We start from the raw sequence: 16596 nt of genomic DNA on the forward strand, positions 1-16596 counted from the left end.
TAAATATTATTCTTGATTAATTACAGTACTTCTTAAAATACAGTTCTATTATCCACAATACTCACTTTATAAACTTTAAGATTTTGAATTCTTGTAAAATAATCAGGATAGTCAAAGTTACTTTGATCTTAATTCTTAATTTTAGTCTGGGCACATTTAAAGAGAAAAGAAATATCTATGAATTTCAACAAGAAACAAAAATGGTACATGAAATAGAGAAAAGCAACAGGGAAACTGTGAATGAAGCTCTGACAGCACCTCAGGTTATGATGGTATCAGAAACCACACTAGAGCTTTTCTCCTGTGCTTAAGATGCTGTCATCAGAAACCTTCAATGTTTACCCACGGAAGCCTTAGGTATCACTGTTACCGGTACATAGATAATATCAAGCTACGCACATGCACAGAAGCACAAAGTGTCAAGCTATAGTTACAGTTGAGCTGATGATGCTTTCATCCTGAGAGCTAACACAATCCATTTTAAAGAAACAAAACATCATCTGTATTGCAGCCTTCACGATTAATACTAAGCTATGAGATGACTCCTAAGAGTTAATTTAAAAATATAGACATTCCTTCTCCACTTTTACATAACTACCAAGAAAGCCTCTCCCTATTATCCAAGCATGAAAACAATTCTGTTCCAGAATAAACTTTTACTTATTTATATAAAATTATTTATTTTCCTAGAACTCTTAAGTTGTTGTGTTTGCAGATCAAGTTTGTAGTTTACAGAACAAACACAGCATAGGTTTGCCATGTGTTCCAACCAATCAATTAAAAAAAAAAAAAAAAAAAAAAAAAAAGGAAAAGGAATCCAGTTCCTATTACTTGGCTTTATACTACACTGATATACAGTGGGGTAAAAGGAAACAAGTTAGTAAAAACAGAGTCATCTAGTTCAAAATATGGAACGTGTGGCCACATGCCGTAATGTGTTCCACATTGTCAAGATCACAGAACCACAGAATTGCAGGGGTTGAAAAACAACTCAAGAGATCATCAAGCGCCTCCAGATGTGAGCCATTTTTTTTCCTCACTGCTAAAGCAGGTATCATAAAATTGGCCACAAAGGTAGGTGTCCAGCTGGGTCCTCATCAACCTTTCTAAAGTAGTGTGAACGATCAGAACTAAATGATAATTTATCCAAGATCAATGGAATTCCTTGTTCTCTCATCTCTGTAGACAGGAATGTTTAATACTGTGTGTGTTTCCCAAGAGGCTGCTTGCTGAAGAGAACTTGGGAAGGAATTTACTGAAGCAGCAAGAAAGCAAAATGCCCATTGCCAAGTTGGTGTACAACATTTGTAAGGTGACTGAGAAGGAGATCAGCTTTAATTTCAAGTCTTAACACAAAACTGCAATGCAGAATGTGATCAGGAGGATATTACAGGAACACTGACACATATCAATGAGTTCCTTTTCATTTACTGGAATGGATTTTTGATCATCTTGCATGCCAAAATGTGAGCCATTTTTTTCCTTCACACCTTGCTTAAAGCACATAGAAGTGATGAGAATCACATAATGTAAGAATTAGCATAACTCTAGGAAATGCTGAAAAGAAATTACAATGGTTGTCCCTGTAAAAGTTCTTCTGCACAGAGAGAAAAATGCATACAACCAACTATGCTGTTCTTACCTAAAAAGCGAAAGTTTGTGCCTATTTGCACATGGTTTTGTGGGTGCAGTGTATGTAGAACTGCTTATGCAAAAAACAGCTCAAATTCAAATTGAATTTTAGGCCTTGCCACGTTTCCACCCCTCTGGGATAATATTGCATATGGAATGAATGGCATCATAAGGGAATCTGTTTGTATCTCATCTCTTTTTTTCCACCAAATTGTATTCCCAGGCTGTTCCAAGCAGCTGTTCAGCTAATTCATCAGCAAGAACCATTGAATATATTCAAAAATATTATACAGCTTTCCATTTGGTCTCTTCAGAGAAAAAGGAGGAAAAGCAGAAAAATAGGAGAGGTAAGAAAGTAATGCATGAGTGTAAGAAAATGCAGAATCTGCACTCTGCTAAAATATACTTTTATCTGCAACTCAGTTAAACCTCAGTTCCAGGCAAAACCCCACAAACTGCCCTTAGATATTTTAATTGAAATCTAGCTTTCCATATGGTTCAATTTCCTTCTCAACACAAGGGATACTAGCTGCTCTTGAGAAAGAACAAAATTGAATACTTGTAATATCGTTTTCCTTGCTTGCTTCAAGAACAAAGGGTTAAGAGAGTCACTGAAAAATCCAAGAGATGATAATAAAAATGCTCATGTACGTGATATCATGATAAGACTATTCCTAGATATCTTTCCCTCTCCCCTTGCTACAACAGGTGTCAAGCCTGTTAGGTTTCCTCACTTTCTCTTCCACTGCAGTTTTCAGAAGGTACAATGTTTATTAGTACCATAACAAATGGATTTTGTAGTTCAAGTGAATCCACTCTTCTGGAGTGTAATCAAAGTCTAAATCAAAAAGAGGTCATAATTTAAGGACTGAAAGTGGAAATCAACCCAAAGAATAAGATATTAAAATGCTACAATATGCAGAGATGACACTGATGCTTACCTATCCCTAATGAAAGAGGCTCTAAGACCAAACCAGATGCATCCACCACTTGCTTGTAACCTGCAATGCAGCAGTGTTTCATCAAAGCACTAAAAATCGTAAAAACTCTGATAAGAAAGAATTCTACACATCCTTCAGTTGACATGGGATTTCTCATTTTATATTTGCTTATGCTTTGTTCAGTAGCAAGTGCTGGTGCTTTTTAGTAGGTGGATCTGCAGACCTTTCAGTACAGTGGAGTATTCTTCAGTATGGCCTGGCAATGCTGGTCTTGCTTATTTCTCTAGAACGCAGAAAAGGGGATTTTTGCTGCATTCTCCCATTAGCTTCCTAATTCTTCAGTAAATATTAAAGAGGGTTGGAATCATCATTCTTGTCAGTATTAGTAAAAAGCAATTACCGTCCACAATAATAAATATTTATCTTAGCATTTTTGATTTCTCTTATGTTACATCTTGACCTATTGCTGTTCTTTTCACAAACAATCCACATTTGTTGCACATTTGTAAAAGTCAGTATCCGTACGTAGATACTGCAGCATATTTAAAGGATGTATTGTTGCTGTCTGTTTAAATGTGCAGTTTAAATCTTTTGTTATGACCTTACTTTGAGGCATTCTGTTTCCCATCTATGTTACATTTCTATCCCCTTTTTTAGATTGACACCAATTTGTTGGCCCAGTTCTGGTAATATGTGACTACAACTGAATGCTTTCAGTCTGGTCTGACAGATGTATGCCAGGATGTATCATAGTTCATATGTTAGAGAAAAAGATCAAAACTGCATCCTCCACAACACTGATTAAGGAACAGCTTGAGTCTATAAGGCTTTTCAGAGCAAACTGATGAAGATAGTGCGTATAAGAAAGGTAAAATGAATCTACTGCATGTAGTATAAAAAGCCAAATATTGGACATACTCAGTCTGAAACACACTAGGATAAAAAGAGTTAATGAAGTGCTCTCAAATTACCAAGCTGAGTATCTCAGGATGGTATCTTCTATTATCTCAGTGTAGAACTTTGACCAACCTTGAGTAAAATCCTCAGTTTCCTTTCAGAACCTAAAGCACTGTGTTACCTCACACTTCTGTTTCACTTCTTTTTGTTTTGATATACATTTTTCTTTCTCACTTCATTTCTGGAAGTAAATTGATGACTTCTTTTTTCTTTCCTTCTTAAGTTCTCTCAGTCATGTGCACGTTCTCCTTCAAGTGTTTCCCTATTTTCAATGAAGAAAGTTTGAGTTTCTCAGAGAGGATTATTACAAAGAAATTCCAGGGCCGGCGTTAGCATGAGTGTTTTTTTTCTCATTTACAGGAACAGAAGAATTCCCCTAGTCAACAGCCACTGCTGAGTTTGAAACAATAAGGTACCACTTGATCTGAGCCAGCTGATTTTAAGTGTGCAGTCACATGCAGGCAAACAAAAACTGACTGATCTGTCAGAGCCCCCTTAACTGGAAAGATATTACACAGTGCACTGCAACACCCATAATGGCTGCTATTGCTGCGTATACATATAAGTTCAGCAGAAGATGATTTCCAGTGCTTCAGTAGGAGGCACCAAGGCACTATTCAGAAAAAGAGCAAGTGCTTCCATGTCATCAACTGACCTCAGAGAAGCAATCAGAAATACAAAGTAGAGATACAATTTCATAGGGAGATGCTGAATTAAAGTTTGGACTACTCTAACAAGGAAATTATGCAACATTATCTACAGGATTAACTCTCACACAAACACATAAAAGAGTGATCTTCCTATCTGATATCTAAACAGCCCTGTCAGATGAAGTATATTAATCTGACATGGCAGATATCTAGCAATAGTTTTCAACCCATTATATGCGGGCAACACACTGGCCAAAGACCATCTATAACATTATTAATGTCCACAGCACATTACCTACTGAGCAGAAGGGTCAGGGAAGTCTCTGATCCCAATCAACAAAATTTTTTTCTTCCTCCATGAAGTGCAAGACACCTCACAGAAATGAACGCATGATCATATCTGCTTTACAAAAGGCAAGGCCTGAAGACAGGAAGCTAACAAGGAGCTGGACAGAACCAGACTAAAAGAGATGAAAAATTAAATCATGCATTGAAGGGCTTCAAAAACTTGCTTAGTTATAAATGGTGTGATTTATTAACAAAAATCAAAGAAGCTACATCAGACCATCAGACATCTTTTGATGAGTTTCAAAAAAGGAAAAAAAGTAAACAAAACAAAACAGAAGCTAACCACAGTTCCACTAAGAACCCCAACTCATACTGAATCTCATCCAGGTACGAAGAAAACAGTATTATGCAAACCCAGGAAGCTGGTGATTAACATTAGTACGCTGCTCAACAAAATGCCCACCGCGGATATTATTGGCTATGGTGTCATTCAGTGTTACTCTCTTTCTACGACATTACACTCATAATGTGCTGGCAGAAGCTATATTTTATACATTAGTTCTCCTAGTAAAGCAGAACTGCACCATAGCGGTAAAACTGTGATCCTACCTAAGTCAGTAGCAAAACTGTCACTGTTATAAATAGGGCTAGAATTTCACATTTGTATGGGGAGATCTACTAATCCTTTATTTCTCATCTGTCTCCCTAGGTAAAACTTATTCTCACTTTTGCAAAATCTTATATAAGACTATGTAGATGGATAAAAGAGTGTATCTACCACAGCTGACCACTAAAAGACAACAAATCTCATTTATGCTTTCCAAAGATAGATTCCACCATTCACATTCAGATGTCACAGAAACAACAGAGAAAGAAATGCCTGTCTCGGTTGATGGGATTCAGTGAAGGTCTGAGGATCCTGGGGAAGCAGAGAGAACATAGCTTGCTATCAGATAGATCAAGTGTATGGTGTTATTTGATATTTGTATACTTAATAAAGCTCACAGACTCCAAGAAAAGCTGAAAGATCTGTTTCACTGAAACCAGAACTTAACCTTTAAGCACTAAAACCAATCATAAGACTCATAGAGACAACTCCGTATACAATTTGCATTTTTTCCACAGAAATTCATACCTGATCTTCCTATTACACAATTTCACATCAGGAAGTAAGATTAAGTGCCTAATAACAGACAGGGCTCCTTTGGCTCCTTGCATGCTAAAATCTAATATCATTGTGCCTAGATTTTTATTTGAAATGGAGACTACCTGCTTCCCATAACAATGGCCCTTCATTAGATCACATCTTCCATCATGATTTGTATGATAGCTACCCAAGCTCCCAATGGGAGATGAACTTTGGATAATAAATGTAACTTCTTTGTTCCATACAGATTTGTGCCAGTTCTATCTCCTTTTCACTTACTCTAGTCACTATTTTGATCTTCTTTTTGATGACAGTGCCATATTACACTCAGAAATTCATATGCCAAGTTACTAAAAAGTAAAGAGAAATCCCAAAGAAGTTATAAAATACCCTGCAAGCCTTGTTCCAAATAAAGTTTCTAGGTCATCAGGGGGAAATGTCAGTTGCACATATTCATTTATTTATAGCATTATTTAGGGAGAAGCAAAATAGCAGCAAGACATTGCTGCACATTAGTTTCTAATTTTACGCTATATTTTATGTGTTTCTATATTGTTTCCTGACCATGTCCCAGGCACGCATAAAGCTCCACAATTGCTATTTTTGCCCTTCTAAGATTTTGTCTGCGTGGAGCCAGGAAGGAATAACTCAGCTTGCTTTCTTTTGGAATTTTTACTTTGCTTTACACAAGCATGTACATAAGTATGGGTCTGTACAGTGGAGCACACAACAGTAACATTCCTTTTCTGTAGCTTGAAACAGAAGAAAAATGGGAACAATAGAAAGACCCATTATTCTAGATGATCTGTGTTTAATTTCTGAGCTTTACAAGATCCCTTAAGCACCCCAAGTCTCATTTTTTGAGCACCTACAGAAAATAGAGCAGGATACTGAGTATGATTTGTTATTCTTTGGAAAGGCACAAGAAGGAACAAAAGGCAAAGAGGCAGAATCCTTTGTCTCTCAGAGCACACAACACTGTTTGATGCTTCTTGAGTCTTAAAAGCCAAAGTTACTGATGTGCATGTTGTCATAATACTCTTGCCCCAACCCAACCATGAGCTGACAATGACTGAGATAAGATTATTATTCAGTGTGATGGGACAGTTACTCAGTCTTACATCCAAAACAGTTAAGCAGCTGCACAGAACACAGGATTGCATCCATAACCTTTCTGATGATACAGCATTTACAAACTGTCCAGATTGTTTGGCAAGGAGATTTGCAGGGCAGGGTAGGAAACAATCCAGCTGTGGACCAGGACACCAATAACTGATGTATACGTATGTTCAGAGTAACTCAGAAGATTCTAGGCCCTGGCTCAAGAAAACAATTGCACAGATATTGCAAAGTTCCCATAAAGAGAGTGTGGGTGCAGAGTTCGCAGACATCAGCTTTTTTCCGCTTTGCAGAGTCACAGCAAAACTGCCACCCTGCCTTAGTACAAACAGGTCGTTAGGGGTAAACTCAGAAATGCTACTTAGTGCATCTAATGCTGGGAATACTAAGTAGAATATTAAAGCTAGAATAACTTTTAGTGATTACGGGTGTTTTTCCACAGAGCACTTTCCACATGTAATTCACAAAATAGATTTATATATGATTTGAAAGAGATGGTGCTTTTGTACAAAAATCTCAAACCAAACCCCAAATATTACATATCTCAAATATCTTGTCAAATACTATATCATGCACAAAATTGTCACATAGGATCTACACAAGAGATCTACACAACATCACTGAAATGGAAAGGGGCTGAGCAAGATGTGTTACAGAAGCCCCTCCTACCTAGCTATGTATCTCCAATACTTCTGGTTCAGCTTCCTGTCTGAGCTGCAGAGCAAAACTTCTCACAACCACATTCTGCCAGACGAATTTACTGTAAACGTAACCCACACACTATAGGGAAAAGAACAAGCCCAGAGCACAGTCACACCAACCCCATTGCCCCTTAGCACACTCATTTTCCAAATGTTTTTGTTTGGTAACATGAGTTTGTTTAAAGTTTCTTTATGGCAGGCCACTATTATCAGCACAAAGAGACTTGCTAACCATTCAAAGCACTTGCCTCCTTTTTAATTTCTCTTGGGAATGAGAAACACACTCAATTTTTCCTCCTTTGGCACTACAGTCTGCCCTCACAGAATTGATGAAATGTGAATTTGTGATGGTTGCTTCAAGCAGAAGTATGTTCCTATGGATAGGAATGATGTTAATTCCTGTCACTCTGAACATCCAAGTAAGGCTGTTGTTAAAGCTGCTTCTAAAGGACAAAAGGAATTTGTGCCATTCAGTTCAATGACTTTCATTATCTCTTTCAGACTAAACATAAATGTAATATACCAAGCCAGACTCCAAAGGTTAGTCTTTCATTTAGGAAAAGTACTGGAGATGCAAAAGCTGTGCAGCATTTACAGGAGTCTAACACAGATTCAATAAACCAATTGAACACGAAAGGAACATCCTTTCTAAATGCAAATTATTCAGGTGCCATGTGAGTTCCATAAAGGTTACTCTTCAGTCCTCTCTCTCTGTCTAATAAATGAGAACATAGAACAGCTTACTTTCCCTATGTGAAATTCTTTGTACGAAGCCATCGTGGTGCTCCCATTACAGGCCTTGTCGGCAGGGAGCAGGCACAGGCTCTGGACTGCTTCTGTCCTGTGACTGCTGAACACCGACATTCATCTTTTACTACAGCACTGTCAAGAAGAACCAAAAAACTAATTTTAAAAAGCGAGTCCAACAGTGCAGCAATGCACAGACATACTCAAGCTGCAGATTTTTCTCTTTGCTTGTCATTTTGTCAAAAGATTCCACATTTTCCTGTCTCAAAGAGTAAAACCACAAATATCAGTAAGGTTCACAAAACGCCGACCAACCTCCATATTAAACTGATCAAAATGTTAAGAGATCTACCTGCATGAGGATGCACAATAACCGCAGATCTGATTGTGAAATTTCTTAATGATGAGTTCTTGTCTTGGGTGAAGCCAGTGGCAAAATTTTTCCTTGTTTCCCAGGGGACAGATCAGGTTTTGCTGTATCAGTTTTGAGTCAGGAATCACAGGAAAGAAAACTGCAATGTCACATTAAAAATGTTGTATTACAGATGCTCTCTATAAGAGGGACTGCATTTGTGCGTAATTTCAATGCTGCATAATAGTGGCCACTGATTAGGGAGCTGCTGTGGGTCCTTTTTAGCACTGGGAATGTTCAATAAAGAACTCTGCAAATATATCTCATGCATTGAATTTGCATGCACTATGTAAATTTAGTTTCACCTCATGCAGCAGCATCTTGAGAGTTAGCAGGGATGACCGAAACCTCAGGGCCTGAAGAGTGAGAAGACTGAAACTAGGGTTCAGCAGGTGTCACATAGCATGAGCCAAGCAGCCTATGGCTGGCGGCAGAGCTATAACGGTATGTTGTAAGACAAGTGCCAGTGCAGTCGCCCACCTTGGTTTAATCAGAAACAGATTCTTGTTGCGATATTATTAAGAAAAACCCTCGTTCTGTAAAATAATCTTTCTTACTCTTACACCAGATAGAACAAAACTGATCAAACTGGTGTTGAGTTGGAAGCAAATAAATTCATTTCAAATTTTAACACAAGTTTCTAACGCATTGTGGTTTTGTAAGCTACACATGGCTGACTAACTCTTAGAACCTCAAGCTTTGCATGTTTTAAGTTCTCATGGAAAATGAGGGCACAGCTTCATTTTGAAGCTCACATCTCATAGTAGGGGTAATGGTTTTTCTTTTTTACTAACCAATGAGCTGCATGTGAACTGCCATGCACAACAGCACTGCATGCTGGATGCAATGGCTAATCCTTCAATGCCTGATGCAGCTACAGATGTTTTGAAACCCATTAGCTCTGTCTGCACTGTGCAGTAGAGAGGATTAAAGTTCGATACAAACTTTTCAGAAAGTAATATTTTCCTTCAAAACAGGCTTTCTTTGGCTTGCTAGATATTCTTCCCTTAATTCAAAATCACTGAGCGTTTTGCTTACCTGGACTGTCATCAATGTAAATAATGAAGCCTCTGCTCAGTGTAAAGCAATCAGGAATTGGTGCACCCCTGGGCCACGCCTGGCCTGCCACAATACCCCTCAGAGCTCAGTTTGCTCAAGGCTTCCACTCCTAGAAGACCTCAGCATGTAGGTGGGGAAATGACACTTCCACAGCATGTGCTGTGCCCCAGCCCTGTGCACCAGGAAGCCAAAAGGAGCCAGGAGGCCTGCCCAGCCAGAGAGGCTGCCCACTGGCACCATATGCATTCAGCCCACCAGACATTGCTGTTGTCAGGCAGGACTTCTTCCCTACCTTCCCTACCCTGCATGTGCAAGCAGGAACGTGCAGAGAATGCATTTCTTCAGGTAGGACTGTTAAAGAAGTCGTGGAATGCTGTCATAAGAAAGCACTGACTCACCTATGTAAAACCTTGCTTCTTCAGGAAGGAGCTCATCCTACTGTCCTACATAATGCTGGATTATTCATATTTACCTACAGAGAAAATGCTGTTCTGTAACTCTGATCCTCTGTGACAGTATTTAAAGTGTCAGTTAAGGTCCTATGGTTCCATTTTAGCAAAATTTCTAACCAGGTGCAGCAGTTCCTTAGAGCTTAAAAAATCCACCAGCCCAATTGCACAGCTGAAATTCACCCCTCCTAATGCTTCACTGGAGCTATGTTTGTTACATTCGGTTATTCTGTCACCTCCCACAAGGTGTAATTGCTCCACCTTCTCTGCATAAAGAGGGTATGAGCTATTCTGAGAGAGTTTTCATGCTTGTTGTGAGACTAGCCGTTCTTCTGCATTTCACCCTTTCTTCATCGTTTATTTTAATTAAATAATGTTTGTCACAGAAGCAACAATTTTCAAGAGTATGTAAAAAGAAAGCACAGCCGATGCTCTGGTATGAGCACTGGTAAGAACAAAATCATTCAGGTTGCCAAAGCTACACACAAGATTCCACCGTTCCCAAAATGTTAATCTTCACTCCTCCACCGAGAAACCTAAAACCAACTAATGGACTTTCCTGATGAGATATCACCCATGTTGACTGCAGAAGAACCCAGATCACCAGTAGGCCCATTTTTATAGAAGTACTTAGAAAGTCCAGACATGAGAGTTACAGCTTATACTTTTTAAATGAAAAACTGGAAGTCCATTAATAACAATCCTTCTTTCACTTCAGTCTACCACGGGTTTTAGGAAAATTTGGGCACGTGCAAGCCTTCTCTTTTCTCTGTTAAATACCTCTTTAAAGTATTTCTTTATTTGTTTTCTCATGCCTGGCCTTCTCTTTAATTGCATTCCTGCCAATTTACAGGTCTCTACCTCCTGGACTGATGATGTTCCCTACACTCTCATTTCATAATACATATACATACATATATAAGCATATGTATGCACAAGCAACTATATAATCTAAGCTGTTTAGGCTTCTCTTTGGCAATAACTGCTGGCTTTGTTTTTGTTTTTTAGTTCGCGTGCGCTGAAATACTTAGCAGCACTCTCCTAAGATAAAAGAGGTCACTCCAGGCTCCCCTGAGGAAAGTTCATTGCTGATTTTGCCTACTAAGCTGAGGATGAAAACCAAGAAGCCTGAAGCTGTCACTGTTCTCGCAGCTATTTGTGGAGATTTATGGTAAACTTTCTGTTTACTCACTTTATGAATAGAAATAGTAGTACTCTCCAAAAATTGATTAATGTTGAGTAGCTGGAAACAACAATATGAAAGTGATATGAAGTGTCACAAACAGACATAGGGTGTATCTCCACTGGAAAAAAAAGAAAAATGGTGGCAACTTACCAAATTGAATTGTCCCTGCTTTGATATCATAGACGGCAGAAAATTCCACTAGAAACAACACAGTTGCTAATATTTGCTTCTATTATCATCAAGAATTTGTGGCTTTCAAATACTGTTATTGTTTTTGTTTTCTGTTTTAATCCAGTGGACTGATTTCAGAAAAGGAGAATAAAGATCTGTGAAAAAATCAGATCCCACGTATAGTGCAAATTTGAATTAAAATGCTTTACTGCTATTTCCTTAAAAAAAATAGAGCAATACACAAAGTGTTCTGGTCACAGAATAAATTTCTCTGAAATCTAAAAAGATGGGGTAACATAATGACACATTTTCATTTCAAAAATGCATTTTTAAAGCCATTTTTTTTCCTCTAATTTTTTAAAATCAGATCCTCACTAATTTTGTTGCTTTAGTCTCAAAAGGACCATTATGTTTAAGAACAGGCATGTTTCTAAACAGGTGCTTTCTCAAATATCTGAGAGACAGCAGAAATGAACATCCCCTAAACAATTCTATTATAAGTAACTTATCTTAATCAATACATTTATTCAGTTGGTTGCCAGGTTCCATAGTACTTACTGCCCATTAGAAAATGTTGTAGAATGAAAAAAAATCTGAATATCTTACACTAAAATATAAACACAAACATGAGCACACAGATTTCAGCCCTGAGAGCAAAATAACGAGCACTGAACAAAAGCTATTGTCTCTGCACAACTGATCTTGAATTTTTAATGATTAACATAGATGTTCTTACTGATGGAACATTCTTGTACTACAATATTTGCATTTTTATTTTTATGAGGAATACTAGGCACCACTTAATCTGGATTTTAATTGGAAACAACTAATCTCCATCTTGAAGCAACTCCACAGACTCAGTGTCTTCTGGTTTTACAGTGACAAAAATGACATTAGGAATCTGGGTCAAAGGTTCAGATTTAACCTTAAGGCCTTTTACTAAATATTAATTGCTTCAAAATAAAATAAATATTTACTGCCTTTGATACTTTGCCTCAAGTGAGTCAATGCAAGAAAAAAGCATGATTCAGTAGTTGATTAAAAATATTAAATCATATAATAATACTTAAATTCTTTTCAGACTGTGTGCCATGCTGCTGCTTTTGTCATCTGTCCTCATTTGTTATTAAAATGAGTACATGAAAAATAAATTTTAAAAAACCTAAAAACAAGGTTCTTGCTGAATGTATTGATTCCTTGTGATACTCAGTAAAATAAAATGTAGACTTATTGCTAGTGTGATTTTATTGTTCTCTCCTTGTGCAAGCAAGGCTATATTTTTCCAGTTTAAAAAACAGGACTTACTTCACAGTTTGGTAACTACTGCCAACTATTTACTCAACTCACTAATATTCGCTCTTGAATAACAAGATGAAACATTGATCTAGAATAAGATTATCAATGTATTCATCATGTTTCATTGTTGGTTTTTTTTTTTTTCCTTAATCACAAAGCAAAACAAGCTCAGTGACGATCATAGCTTTGTCACACCATCTTTTATTAACACAAACATCTTTGGTTGTTAGATCACAAAAATTTTAAAAGGATTAAATGATTGATCTTAAACAGCATTGTTTATCATCTTTGGGTTTAGCTCAGCCTCTGTGCAAACAAGCTTAGCATTGTCATTGAGAATTACACCCATTTATGCCAGGGATTAACATGCCAGGGTCTCTCTCTGTGAAATCCATTCTAAAGATGCAGCTTCTTGCTACTGTCATTTTCTCTTCATTTTAAATAAATGCATGTGTAACTAAAGGCTGCACTGCTTGTTTGTGAGAATGGAGATTAAACCTGAAGTGAGTGTAGAGAATTCATCTCTGTTCTGCTTCAGAGTCAAAACTGTATCTCAGAGGGACTGTCACCCACACGTGAGTGTTGGAGTGCAAACCTCCTCCTCAAAATGTCTCCATACTGGCTCTTTGCTTCTCCACCCACCATTCTCTCATCCTCTCACTGCTGAATGTAATCAATGTCAGTAGGAACTAAGCTGCCCGATTCATCAGAATGACATCTGACTACTGTGCTTAATAGGATATGCAGCAAATAGAACCATTTCAAATGGCAAAGCTCTTCTTAATGTAGAATGAAAGACTACTGGTACGTTCCTCCATTTGAGGAACAGTTGGGAGGAAATGGAGGACAATGTGTGCCTGATGCTAAAGAAAAAAAAAAGCAGTGTTGGCTCAGCACTGAAGCCCTCCAATACAGCCAATCCAAGCATAATTATTCAATCATATGTTCTTTTAGCAAACCAGTTACTTTTACTTGGCTTTTGCCTAGCCTAAATATCAATTTAAAGAGAAAATAAGTGAAAGTAAAGTATATTAAGAGTGATGTCTCTCAGACACTGCACTGAATGTGTCAACCTATATAAAACAGTAGCTGCTGTGTGATTGTTACAGCACTATATGTTGTCATGCCAATTAGCATCTTCCTTTTTTTTCTTATCCTACATATTTCTCTCCCTCTACCTTCTCTTGATTCAATAAAGTGTGCTTACTCAGCCGATTTAGTATTCAGGTTTATTCTTCAGTTCTGTTGCTGAGCAATATTAGGGTCTCACAAAAGATAAAAAGAAACATTTAAGTATGTTAGATAGTTCATTTTGTTTTCTTATTTAATGTTTGCTTGTTGTTTTTTTTTTTAAGTCTCAAACATTAAATGTAGATTTTCCCTTTCACTTGCACAATATAAAACAAAACAGAAGATCTAATGTAAGTGGCTTTTAATTACCCATTAATCACTTAACCTTATAAACATTATGATTCCTTACCTGTATAGTAGCAGGGTATCCCTTTGGATAAGTGCTACTCAACAACTGTGAGACTTTGCTGTTTATCATTTTAAAATAACAAACAGATTTGTTCCTTAAACTGTTGCAATCTCAGGTAAAGCCCAAAAACTATTCTGCTGTTTTTCTTTTAAGCTGTATTTCTAGTTCTTACAAATTCAATTAAGTTCTGTTAACAGATGCAAGTGTAACAGAAACTGAGATTGGGAGGCACTTCAAGGTGATAATCTGCAGATATGGTTGTGATTTAAATGGGACAACTTCAGAACATATGGAGTAAATTTAATTGTCCTACCTTGATTGAGCACAGTCAGGGTGCACAGACTTCTGTTATTCTTTTGTATTTGCTTCCCAGGAGGTTAGGATTGTGTCTTCTGTCACTTTAGAGTTCTACTTGAAAGAAGGTAAAAACATTGTTCCCTAAGGAAAGAGCAAAAGCAGGTGTATCATAAACCTGCATGTGCTGCTGCAAACACATGTGCATAGCACATATAAAGTATAACAAATAAAGCATTCTATCTTTGGAATAAACTGAAATGCACTGCGCACGTCTGGATGAAAAACAAAGCCTATAATATTCCATGCAGATATGGAAATATAGTAGCATTTGAAAGATACAGATCTTGAAGATAGGTCTTTCCACCTAACGCCCTTATCCAAATTTCTTTTTTTACTCAGCTTTCACTGTTTATGTGACAGATCAATCCCCTTTTTCCCCTCAAATCCTTCATTTTATTTCACCACTTCCTAGGCCCAATGTCCTCACTGCCTTGTTACACATTTCCCTTTGTTGTTGCCCATGATTTTCTCTTGCTTATTTCCCTGTTCAGCTCTACATCTCATTCTTCTTGTTTTGTTAGTTCACCCAAGCTTACTTCTTATTCCGTTTCTCAGAGGAAAGATTCCTTTTTCTTGTCTACCTTTGAGCACCATCCTCATCTTCCTGCCCTCCTGCCTGACTCTTCTTTTCCAGGCAGTCAAGCTCTTCTTTTAATTGCTCTCTATCCGCAAAGGGTGGACAATGGTTCCTTCTCAGTTCAGGTATCAAGTCCAGGCATGCCTGACATGCCCAAATGAGCAGGTACAGCAGAGACCCTGCAAGAAATGCCCATGGCAACCAAGGTAATTCTTACTGAGCGTATATTAATGATAATTGTGTTTAGAAGACAAACTTTTCCAGTTTCTGTCAGAGGATTGCAACTGGCATATCCTAAACGTAAAGCAAAGCAAAACAAAACAAGAAACTCTATACATATAATGTCTTTGTTATAAACATGTAAAAAAGTTTAGGCACTGAAAATCAAAGTGACCAAGATTACAATTGAAATTTTAAGTATTTTTAACAATATACATAGTTTATTCTTAAGGCTGTTCCACTACCCATTAGTTGGAAGAATGGTTGATGCAGGAACCATCTACTACAATTGCTGGCATAGACTAAGGTGTATTTTAGTTTAGACTAATAAAAAAGAACCAGTACTGTTGCACCAGCTGAGCAACTACACTACTCATTGCATTCATACAGAAAGAAAAAACACTCTGTTCTGTACAGGAGATAAAACTCTCTTATGGAAACAACTGCCTACCACAAAGAGGAAAAAGAGGAAATGAAAGATATGTCAATATAACAAAGAACACACCAGAGAAGTGAATGAAAACCACATCACAAATCAAAAAGAAGTAGCAAAATTTATGTTAATTGACTCCGTTGGTTTTTAATATGAATTTCAGGACAGTTTGTTACAGTTTTTTTTGTCATCATAAAACAGTAGAATGTGCAGATTAGCAGAGATGCAATCTAAACACACAACAGAAACAAAATGGTTTCCAATACAAGAAGAAACTTGTGTCTAGAGTTCCTGCTGTCTCCTTGCCTGCTTTGCATATTCTTTGTCCTCTTCAGATTTGTAGATACTGCACAACCACCTGCTTCAGTTTTGCTGAGGGAAAAAAGAAAGTACATGAATTGCTGCTGACTAGACACCTCAGAAAAGCAGAGCAAAGAAATCTGGCTTTTTTTTTTTCTTAAAAAAAAACCAGTATCTTGTACTTGCATAAAAACTATGTGATATAAAAGAATGCCTAGTTTAAAATGGTAGGTGCTATTCTCATATCTCTGTACATAAATGTAATGCATATCAGTGGAGGTGGGCAAAAGGTACACTCTGTTAATAAAGGAAGCCAAAGTCCATGAAGCCAAAGCTCAAGATCAGCTTTCTGTAACTGATTTTTACATATAACCACAAGTCTGCCTTACCACCACAAGAAGCCTTACTAAACAGGACAATAAAAAACAAAACAAAGTGAGCCAAGCACCAAAAGCATATCCACAATCATTTGCAA

General features: G+C 37.4%; 2 protein-coding genes across 12 annotated transcripts in view; both read right to left on the reverse strand.

Moving 5' to 3' along the window:
* TLK1 (tousled like kinase 1) overlaps positions 1-15263 on the reverse strand; it is an 83637-nt gene extending 68374 nt beyond the window's left edge. Inside the window, exons 1-5 of one of the 4 annotated variants that reach the window (XM_085552500.1) lie at positions 15129-15263; positions 14549-14673; positions 11439-11614; positions 8535-8694; positions 8180-8317 (exon numbers count right to left, since the gene is read on the reverse strand). The gene's annotated coding sequence lies outside the window, so the exon portion shown is untranslated. Of the gene's footprint in view, positions 1-8179; positions 8318-8534; positions 8695-11438; positions 11615-14548; positions 14674-15128 lie in introns of those variants that run through there. The other 3 variants (XM_085552501.1, XM_085552503.1, XM_085552504.1) reach the window with 3 other exon arrangements.
* METTL8 (methyltransferase 8, tRNA N3-cytidine) overlaps positions 15217-16596 on the reverse strand; it is a 38022-nt gene continuing 36642 nt past the window's right edge. For 7 of the 8 annotated variants that reach the window (XR_014947955.1, XR_014947954.1, XR_014947956.1 and 4 more), the window contains one exon: positions 15943-16193. The gene's annotated coding sequence lies outside the window, so the exon portion shown is untranslated. Of the gene's footprint in view, positions 15349-15942; positions 16194-16596 lie in introns of those variants that run through there. The other variant, XM_032445839.2, reaches the window with a different exon arrangement.

The sequence above is a fragment of the Coturnix japonica genome, chromosome 7 (genome assembly GCF_054131305.1).
Source record: "Coturnix japonica strain WE chromosome 7, WE-NBRP24, whole genome shotgun sequence".
Lineage (NCBI taxonomy): Eukaryota > Metazoa > Chordata > Aves > Galliformes > Phasianidae > Coturnix > Coturnix japonica.